This window comes from Bos indicus x Bos taurus, chromosome 22, assembly GCF_003369695.1.
Source record: "Bos indicus x Bos taurus breed Angus x Brahman F1 hybrid chromosome 22, Bos_hybrid_MaternalHap_v2.0, whole genome shotgun sequence".
Classification (NCBI taxonomy): Eukaryota; Metazoa; Chordata; class Mammalia; order Artiodactyla; family Bovidae; genus Bos; species Bos indicus x Bos taurus.
Genome location: NC_040097.1, coordinates 13,200,856 through 13,209,910, shown reverse-complemented (window position 1 = coordinate 13,209,910; position 9,055 = coordinate 13,200,856). Strand labels below are relative to the sequence as shown.

Here is a 9,055-nt window from a genome sequence, read left to right as displayed (position 1 = left end):
AAATCCCCTGTATAAGTCTCACAGCTCAAAGAAAAGAAAGCTAAACAGAGAAGGTTTCCTCAAGACCACATGGGAGCTATACTAGATGGATGGTATCTGAAGGGTTCTAGAACAAATGGTTCCAGATTGTAAGGACAACCCATAGTTAAGTTATTGGATGCCTGCAATATACCTTCAAATCTAGTAAAGTCTAAAGAATTGTTGTTAATATTATTCTTGTTAATGTAATTTTAAATCTGAAGACAATCATGAAAATAGTTCTTAAAAGAAATGATACATAGTGTGAAATGGTAATTTAATTGGGAGCTCAAATCTGTTGCTCTGTGACAACCTAGAGGGCTATGAAGGAGTAGAAGGTAGGAGCAAGGTTTAGGAGCAAGGGGTCATATGTATCCCTATGGCTGACTCTTGTTAATATATGGCAGAAGCCAACACAATAATGTAAAGCAATTATCCTCCAATTAAAAACAAATGTAAATTTAAATGGTCATTTAATAATAACAAACACATAGATCATGTTTGCTATGTACCAAGTACTGTTGTAAGTGCTTTACATATATAGTAGTCCCTTGGAATCCATGGGGCATTTGTTCCAGAACCCCAAGGATACCAAAAATCATGAAAACTCAAGTCCCTTATATAAAATGGTTTCAGATCAGATCAGATCAGTCACTCAGTTGTGTCCGACTCTTTGCAACCCCATGAATCGCAGCACGCCAGGCCTCCCTGTCCATCACCAACTCCCAGAGTTCACTCAGACTCACGTCCATAGAGTCAGTGATGCCATCCAGCCATCTCATCCTCTGTCATCCCCTTCTCCTCCTGCCCCCAATCCCTCCCAGCATCAGAGTCTTTTCTAATGAGTCAACTCTTCGCATGAGGTGGCCAAAGTACTGGAGTTTCAGCTTTAGCGTCATTCCTTCCAAAGAAATCCCAGGGCTGATCTCCTTCAGAATGGACTGGTTGGATCTCCTTGCACTCCAAGGGACTCTCAAGAGTCTTCTCCAACACCACAGTTCAAAAGCATCAATTCTTCAACGCTCAGCCTTCTTCACAGTCCAACTCTCACATCCATACATGACCACAGGAAAAACCATAGCCTTGACTAGACGAACCTTTGTTGCCAAAGTAATGTCTCTGCTTTTGACTATGCTATCTAGGTTGGTCATAACTTTCCTTCCAAGGAGTAAGCGTCTTTTAATTTCATGGCTACAGTCACCATCTGCAGTGATTTTGGAGCCCAAAAAAATAAAGTCTGACACTGTTTCCACTGTTTCCCCATCTATTTCCCATGAAGTGATGGGACTGGATGCCATGATCTTCGTTTTCTGAATGTTAAGCTTTAAGCCAACTTTTTCACTCTCCACTTTCACTTTCATCAAGAGGCTTTGTAGTTCCTCTTCACTTTCTGCCATCAGGGTGGTGTTATCTGCATATCTGAGGTTATTGATATTTCTCCCGGCAATCTTGATTCCAGCTTGTGTTTCTTCCAGCCCAGTGTTTCTCATGATGTACTCTGCATGTAAGTTAAATAAACAGGGTGACAATATACAGCCTTGACGTACTCCTTTTCCTATTTGGAATCAGTCTGTTGTTCCATGTCCAGTTCTAACTGTTGCTTCCTGACCTGCATACAGGTTTCTCAAGAGGCAGTTCAGGTGGTCTGGTATTCCCATCTCTTTCAGAATTTGCCACAGTTTATTGTGATCCACACAGTCAAAGGCTTTGGCATAGTCAATAAAGTAGAAATAGATGTTTTTCTGGAACTCTCTTGCTTTTTCCATGATCTAGCGGATGTTGGCAATTAGATCTCTGGTTCCTCTGCCTTTTCTAAAACCAGCTTGAACATCAGGAAGTTCACGGTTCACATATTGCTGAAGCCTGGCTTGGAGAATTTTGAGCATTACTTTACTAGTGTGTGAGATGAGTGCAATTGTGCGGTAGTTTGAGCATTCTTTGGCATTGCCTTTCTTTGGGATTGGAATGAAAACTGACCTTTTCCAGTCCTGTGGCCACTGCTGAGTTTTCCACATTTGCTGGCATATTGAGTGCAGCACTTTCACAGCATTGTCTTTCAGGATTTGGAATAGCTCAACTGGAATTCTATCACCTCCAGTAGCTTTGTTCGTAGTGATGCTGTCTAAGGCCCACTTGACTTCACATTCCAGGATGTCTGGCTCTAGGTCAGTGATCACACCATTGTGATTATCTGGGTCGTGAAGATCTTTTTTGTACAGTTCTTCTGTGTATCCTTGCCATCTCTTCTTAATATAGTCTGCTTCTCTTAGGTCCATACCATTTCTGTCCTTTATTGAGCCCATCTTTGCATGAAATGTTCCTTTGGTATCTCTGATTTTCTTGAAGAGATCTCTAGTCTTTCCCATTCTGTTGTTTTCCTCTATTTCTTTGCATTGATTGCTGAAGAAGGCTTTCTTATCTCTTCTTGCTATTCTTTGGAACTCTGCATTCATATGTTTATATCTTTGCATAGGAACCTGGAATGTCAGGTCCATGAAACAAGGCAAATTGGAAGTGGTCAAATAAGAGATGGCAAGAGTGAGTGTCGACATTCTAGGAATCAGCGAACTAAAATGGACTGGAATGGGTGAATTTAACTCAGATGACCATTATATTTACTACTGCGGGCAGGAATCCCTCAGAAGAAATGGAGTAGCCATCATGGTCAACAAAAGAGTCCGAAATGCAGTACTTGGTTGCAATCTCAAAAACAACAGAATGATCTCTCTTCGTTTCCAAGGCAAACCATTCAATATCACAGTAATCCAAGTCTATGCCCCAACCAGTAATGCTGAAGAAGCTGAAGTTGAACGGTTCTATGAAGACCTAAAAGACCTTTTAGAACTAACACCCAAAAAAGATGTCCTTTTCATTATAGGGGACTGGAATGCAAAAGTAGGAAGTCAAGAAACACCTGGAGTAACAGGCAAATTTGGCCTTGGAATATGGAATGAAGCAGGGCAAAGACTAATAGAGTTTTGCCAAGAAAATGCACTGGTCATAACAAACACCCTCTTCCAACAACACAAGAGAAGACTCTATACATGGACATCACCAGATGGTCAACACCAAAATCAGACTGATTATATTCTTTGCAGCCAAAGATGGAGAAGCTCTATACAGTCAGCAAAAACAAGACCAGGAGCTGACTGTGGCTCAGACCATGAACTCCTTATTGCCAATATCAGACTTAAATTGAAGAAAGTAGGGAAAACCACTAGACCATTCAGTATGACCTAAATCACATCCCTTATGATTTTACAGTGGAAGTGAGAAATAGATTTAAGGGCCTAGATCTGATAGATAGAGTGCCTGATGAACTATGGAATGAAGTTCGTGACATTGTACAGGAGACAGGGATCAAGACCATCCTCATGTAAAAGAAATGCAAGAAAGCAAAATGGCTGTCTGGGGAGGCCTTACAAATAGCTGTGAAAAGAAGAGAAGAGAAAATGGTTTCATATTAGCATAAAACCTACACACATCCTCATATATACTCTGAATCATCTCTAGATTATTAATAATACCTAAAATAACACAAATGCTATGTAAATAACTGTAAACATAATGTAAATTCTATCCAAATAGTTGCCAGCATGTGGCACACTCAAGTTTTACTTTTTGGAACTTTCTAGAATTTCTTCAAATAGTTTCAACCCGTTGTTGATTGAATCCGCAGAGGACTGTGATACAGAGGGCCAACTATCCTACCCCATTTAATCCTCAGAACTGCCCTTTGATGAAGGTATTATTACCTCTAACTTTCAAAGGAAAAAATTAAGGCAGAGAAGGTATGTAAGAAATCTCACACCATTGATAAGGAAAGGAGCTGGGATTCAAACCCAGGCAGTCTGGTTCCAAAATTTTAACCACCATTCTAGACTTCCTCTCAGTACTACTAGCGATAATCCAAAGTGAGATTCTTAGTGTATATTATGTTTACAAAAGCTAACCTCAAGGGAAGGAAAGAGGAAGTGAAACAAGCTTTTTTTTTTTCATTCAAAAAGAAATCAATTTTGTTCTTGAATTTAATCATTTGAGAAAAAATACATTCAGGTTTTAGAGAACTAGAAGGAACATGAGGGAATTTGGGGATGATGGTAATGTCTGTCTTAATATGAGCTACATGGTTGTATGTATTTGTAAAAAAATTCAGTGAATGTACACTAAAACTTTGTGTATTTAATTTTATGTAAATTTTACATCAAAAGATAAAAGCTGTACATAAATACTAAGCTCTGGTTAATGGTATACAGTACCCAAGTACTTTGAGGGAAGTACACAAATGTCTGTAATTTACTTTGAAACGTAAAATTAAGGTGAGTTGATGGATGGTTGAATGGGTTGGCTATATATATGTTAAAACAAGTATAGTAGTGTGTTAACAATAGAATGGGCTTCCCCACTGGCTCAGCAGTAATAATGAATCTGCCTCCAATGCAGGAGCCATAAGAGCTGTGGGTTTGATCCCTGGATTGGGAAAAACCCCTGGAGAAGGGCAAGGCAACCCATTCCAGTATTCTTGCCTGGAGAATCCCCTGGACAGAGGAGCCCGGAGGGCTACAGTGCATAGGGTCTCAAAGTGTCAGACATGAGTGAAGCAACTTAGCATCACGCAATAACAGAACACTTGGGAGAACTTCCCCGGTGGTCCAGTGGCTAAAACTCTGAGCTTCCAATGCAGGGGGCCGGGTCAGAGAACGAGATCCCACATGCCGCAACCAAGGGTTTACCTGCCCAACTAAAGATTCCGCATGCCGCAACTAAGGATCCCGCATGCTGTAACAAAGAACGAAGATGCCGCGTGCTTCAGCTAACACCTGGAGCATCTAAATAAAAAAGTAAGTACCCCCCCCCCAAAAAAAGAACAGAACACTCAGTAAAGTATTCTCCAGGTGCCCCACACTAATCACAGCCTCCAGCTCTCCCTCTAACCTTCCTGTGTAACCTTCCTGTGTTACTTTATGGTTTTACCAACCAAGGGCACAGTAGGGTAGTCGGCTCCCTCTGCTGACTTGGTATATCCCCGTTCTGTCCCCTTCATTTGCTCACAGTATATCTGCTGAAGTACCTAAGCTGTTTAATCTGTGCAGTTTGCTCCAGCCTGGACTTCTACCACACTACATGCGGTACAGGCCAGCATATTCCCCTATCCTGGGTTTTTCCCATGGATTGGCTACCAGATCCAGGGGGTTGATGAGACTCAGATTCCGTCTCTTTGACAAGATGAAGTGGTGATATATTCTTTCACCAGGGGGTACATAATATCTGGTTTTCATTTTCTTTTAATATTGGTAGTTGTCAGTGCTCACTCAATGCCTAGGTTAACTGATTCATTTGAGGTAGTTAAAATGGTGATATTCTATCACATTGTTTGTATTTATGAGCTAGAAGCATTTCACAAAGAAATACTTCCTCTCGTTTACTTGGTTGCAATTCATAAAGGAGAAGCAATACAAACATTCGATTCTTTGTTTTTATTCACAGTTTTCATAATAAAGAATTGGTTACCTGGCATCCTCAGAAGGTGACCAGTTAGCTTTCTTTTTAGATACCACTGTGACATCATGGATTTAAATATATTTCAATGTTATTCTCATTAAGGCTCAAACTGCTTACCTTTGACTTGTGGGAGCCTCTTCAGAATGGCCCCTGAGACTTGTCTGTCCCTCTAGTTGTCTCTGATGGCCTTCCTGCTCGTGCTACGTCAAGACGCTCTAGTTCATCTTATACATTTCCTAGTCCAGACCTGGAATCAGCCATTTCTCCAAGTCCTAGTTTCTTTTAAGGGAACACAGTGTATCAGGACTAGAGCTACTAGGGGATTGCACCCTTTATTCCGAACCAACAATCCTAGTTCTCAAGGACCGCAAAGCTGACAGAATCAGAATATCCCATCATTTGCTCTAAGCTATGACAACTGTACAACAGTCTTAGAATAATAATAACACTGTCACAGATTTTGAATAGAGAAAACACTTTAAAAAATGTTTTTCTGTCGGAGCTGTCGCCGCCTCTGCCGCCGCCTGCAGCCTCCAACTCGCCGCCCCCACCCAGCCTGCAGCGCCATGCCGTCCGAGAAAACCTTCAAACAGCGCCGAACCTTCGAACAAAGAGTAGAAGATGTCCGACTTATCCGAGAGCAGCATCCTACCAAAATCCCGGTAATAATAGAACGATACAAAGGTGAGAAACAGCTTCCTGTCCTGGATAAAACAAAGTTTCTGGTGCCTGATCATGTCAACATGAGTGAGCTCATCAAGATAATAAGAAGGCGCTTACAGCTCAATGCTGATAAGCCTTCTTCCTGTTAGTGAATGGACATAGCATGGTGAGTGTGTCCACTCCGATTTGTGAAGTGTATGAAAGCGAGAAGGATGAAGATGGATTCCTGTATATGGTATACGCCTCTCAGGAGACTTTTGGAATGAAATTATCTGTGTAAGACTAAAAGAAAAATGCGTGTTACAGAATTTTTTAAACCCTTACCAAGGAATAAAAAAGGGATATTACCAACTGAGGTTGATCAGTTCATCTAATCACCGATCATCAAAACAGTAGTTTCCTGCCTAGGAGTTTTAGGAAGTTGTTTTTTTGTACTTCAAACAGAAAAACTGAGCTCCAGATGAGCACATTCAGCTTTGGGAAACTTTATTATTTCACCTAGGCTATCTTGTTTTTAAATTTAATGTTTAAAAATAAAATACTTTGCATTATAAGTTGCCAATAAAATAGACCTTCAAGTTAATGTTTTTTTTCCCCAAAAGAAACTTGCAGTTTTGAGCATTCAGAGAGACATTGTCTTCTCTAGGTTCACAGAAGCTGCCAACTTTTTATAGAAGGGTTTGCAGTCAACTGGAGGAATCTCCTTGAGAGGATCTTTAAGTATATGTTGTCAGGTATAGCCACGCACCCCCAATGCATTTGCCATAATAGTTGGCAAAAAGCACGGTGAATGGGGGTGTACAGGAAATAAGGAAACCGTGCTGCTGTCCAGGGTCCCCACTTGCTAATAAGTGTGTTTCAAGTTAGCACTCTCGTTCCAGAGTTCTCATTTGGTTTGTTCTCTAGACAGTAACACAGAAAAACACCACTGCTCAATAGGAACCTTGAATAATTTATAATTTTGGTCAAGTTTCTCAGAAGGCCTAGAGAAAGACATTTTTTGTTTTGAATATTCTCTTAAGAGCTCAGAATGGTGCCTGCTTTGGTAAATAAACAAGCAGTTACATGGGTTTCATTCTTTGGGACAAAGGTAGAAAGCTGCAGGATACTGAAACTAAAAGCATTGACATTCAGATACTTCTGCCTTTTGGCTTGTAGCTGTAGATGATCCATGTTTTATGTTGTGTGTGACTAAAATATGTTATTAAAACATTTTTAAGAGTATTTCAGTTATCACTGTTAGGTCAGGCAGTCATCAAAGTACTCCCACTCCATGTGCATGTCAATTTTGAAAATAGCAAAAGGAAACGTTCTTCACAGATACTGATGTCAGACGTTAAACATTTTTGAAGTCCAACTAGAGTAAATAACGAGTGCTTCCTACTACCTGCATGGGATTCACTATGTACCATTTTTTGTGAGAGCTGCCACAGAAGGATCAGACCCACTTGAGACTGTACATGCAGCAGGCCACCGTTCACTCTTGTGTATCTAGATGTGTGTGGAAAACCTGTATCTGTTAGTGGCAGTTATTTACTGTAATTGAGGAAGAAAAAGCAATATTACTGCATACGGGCGCTCAGCCCCAATCTGCTCTTCCTGCTGCATGCATCTGTCCACATGTAACTTTTAATATGTATATTTTTACATTATGTACATTCTTAATTAGCCTGTCTTGTTTAGATTGTATACATCATTATATCTGACATTCTTGTAACTACTGTGTGATCAATAAGATTCCTATAAGGAAAAAAAAAAAAATGTTTTTCTTAGGTTAGCCTTATTCTCTCTTTTTCAATGGTTGCACTAGATCTATGCTGACAGATTATATAACCTTTAGATATTATAATCTTTCTCTTTAACCTTCATTAAGTCTCAGTTCTATAAGCAAACATGGATTTCATGCTCACCACCAGTTCTTCTGTATCTCTCTATGTCATGGACTTGATCTCTAGTGGATACTTTAATAAGGAAGGGCCCTTGAGAACAATATTCCCTGAGTTCTTGCAAGTTGATCACAGCTAGTATCAGTCTTACTGGAGATAAAACTTTTCGCTTAGATTTTGTTTCCTCGAGTATCTTATTCCATCTTCTGGCATAAATGTTTGCTGTCACAAAGTCGGGTAATACAGTGGGGAGGTGGTGGTTTAGTCACTAAGTTGTGTCCGACTTTTGTGACCCCATGGACTGTAGCCCGCCAGGTTCCTCTGTCCATGGGATTTCCCAGGCAAGAATATTGGATTGGGTTGCCATTTCCTTCTCGGGGAAATGGCAACTTCTCGGGAAAGGGGACCTTCCCGACCCAGGGATCAAACCCACATCTCCTGCATTGCAGATTCTTTATCTGCCTGCAGTGCAATGGGGAGAGGGGAGGGGCAATAGGTTGGGGATCAGTAGGTACAAACTATTGTGTTAAAATAGGGTAAAAGATGCATTGAACAACACAGGGAATACAGCCAATATTTTATAACAACCATAAATGGAAAGTACAAATTGCATAAAATAATTTTTTTAATTTAAGTCTGGTAATAATCTAATTTCCTTTCTTTCATAAGGCACATGCTATTTGTGCCTTAAAAGAAATTAAAAACTTTTCTCTAAAGCCCAGCAACTGTTCTAGAATGTGTCCTGGTATTTGCAGTTCTGGGTCAGTATAGCTCTTTCGATCTGTAATTCAAAACATTCCAGGAAATAGTTCAGAAAAGTTTTCTTGACCTCCAGTTTTAATGCTTGTTCTTTCCCTTTCTTTGCTCTTCTTCCCCTTCCATTAACCAGATTTCTGACCTTACTCCTACATCTCACTTCACTCAAGTTCTTTTAATTTCTCTAATTTCTTTTTTATTGTTAAATTATATTTCTTTTTACATTCTAT

General features: G+C 40.1%; 1 pseudogene; it reads left to right on the top strand.

Moving 5' to 3' along the window:
- Positions 1-6,018: 6,018 nt before the first annotated feature.
- Positions 6,019-6,766, top strand: LOC113880705 (annotated as a pseudogene).
- Positions 6,767-9,055: the final 2,289 nt, after the last annotated feature.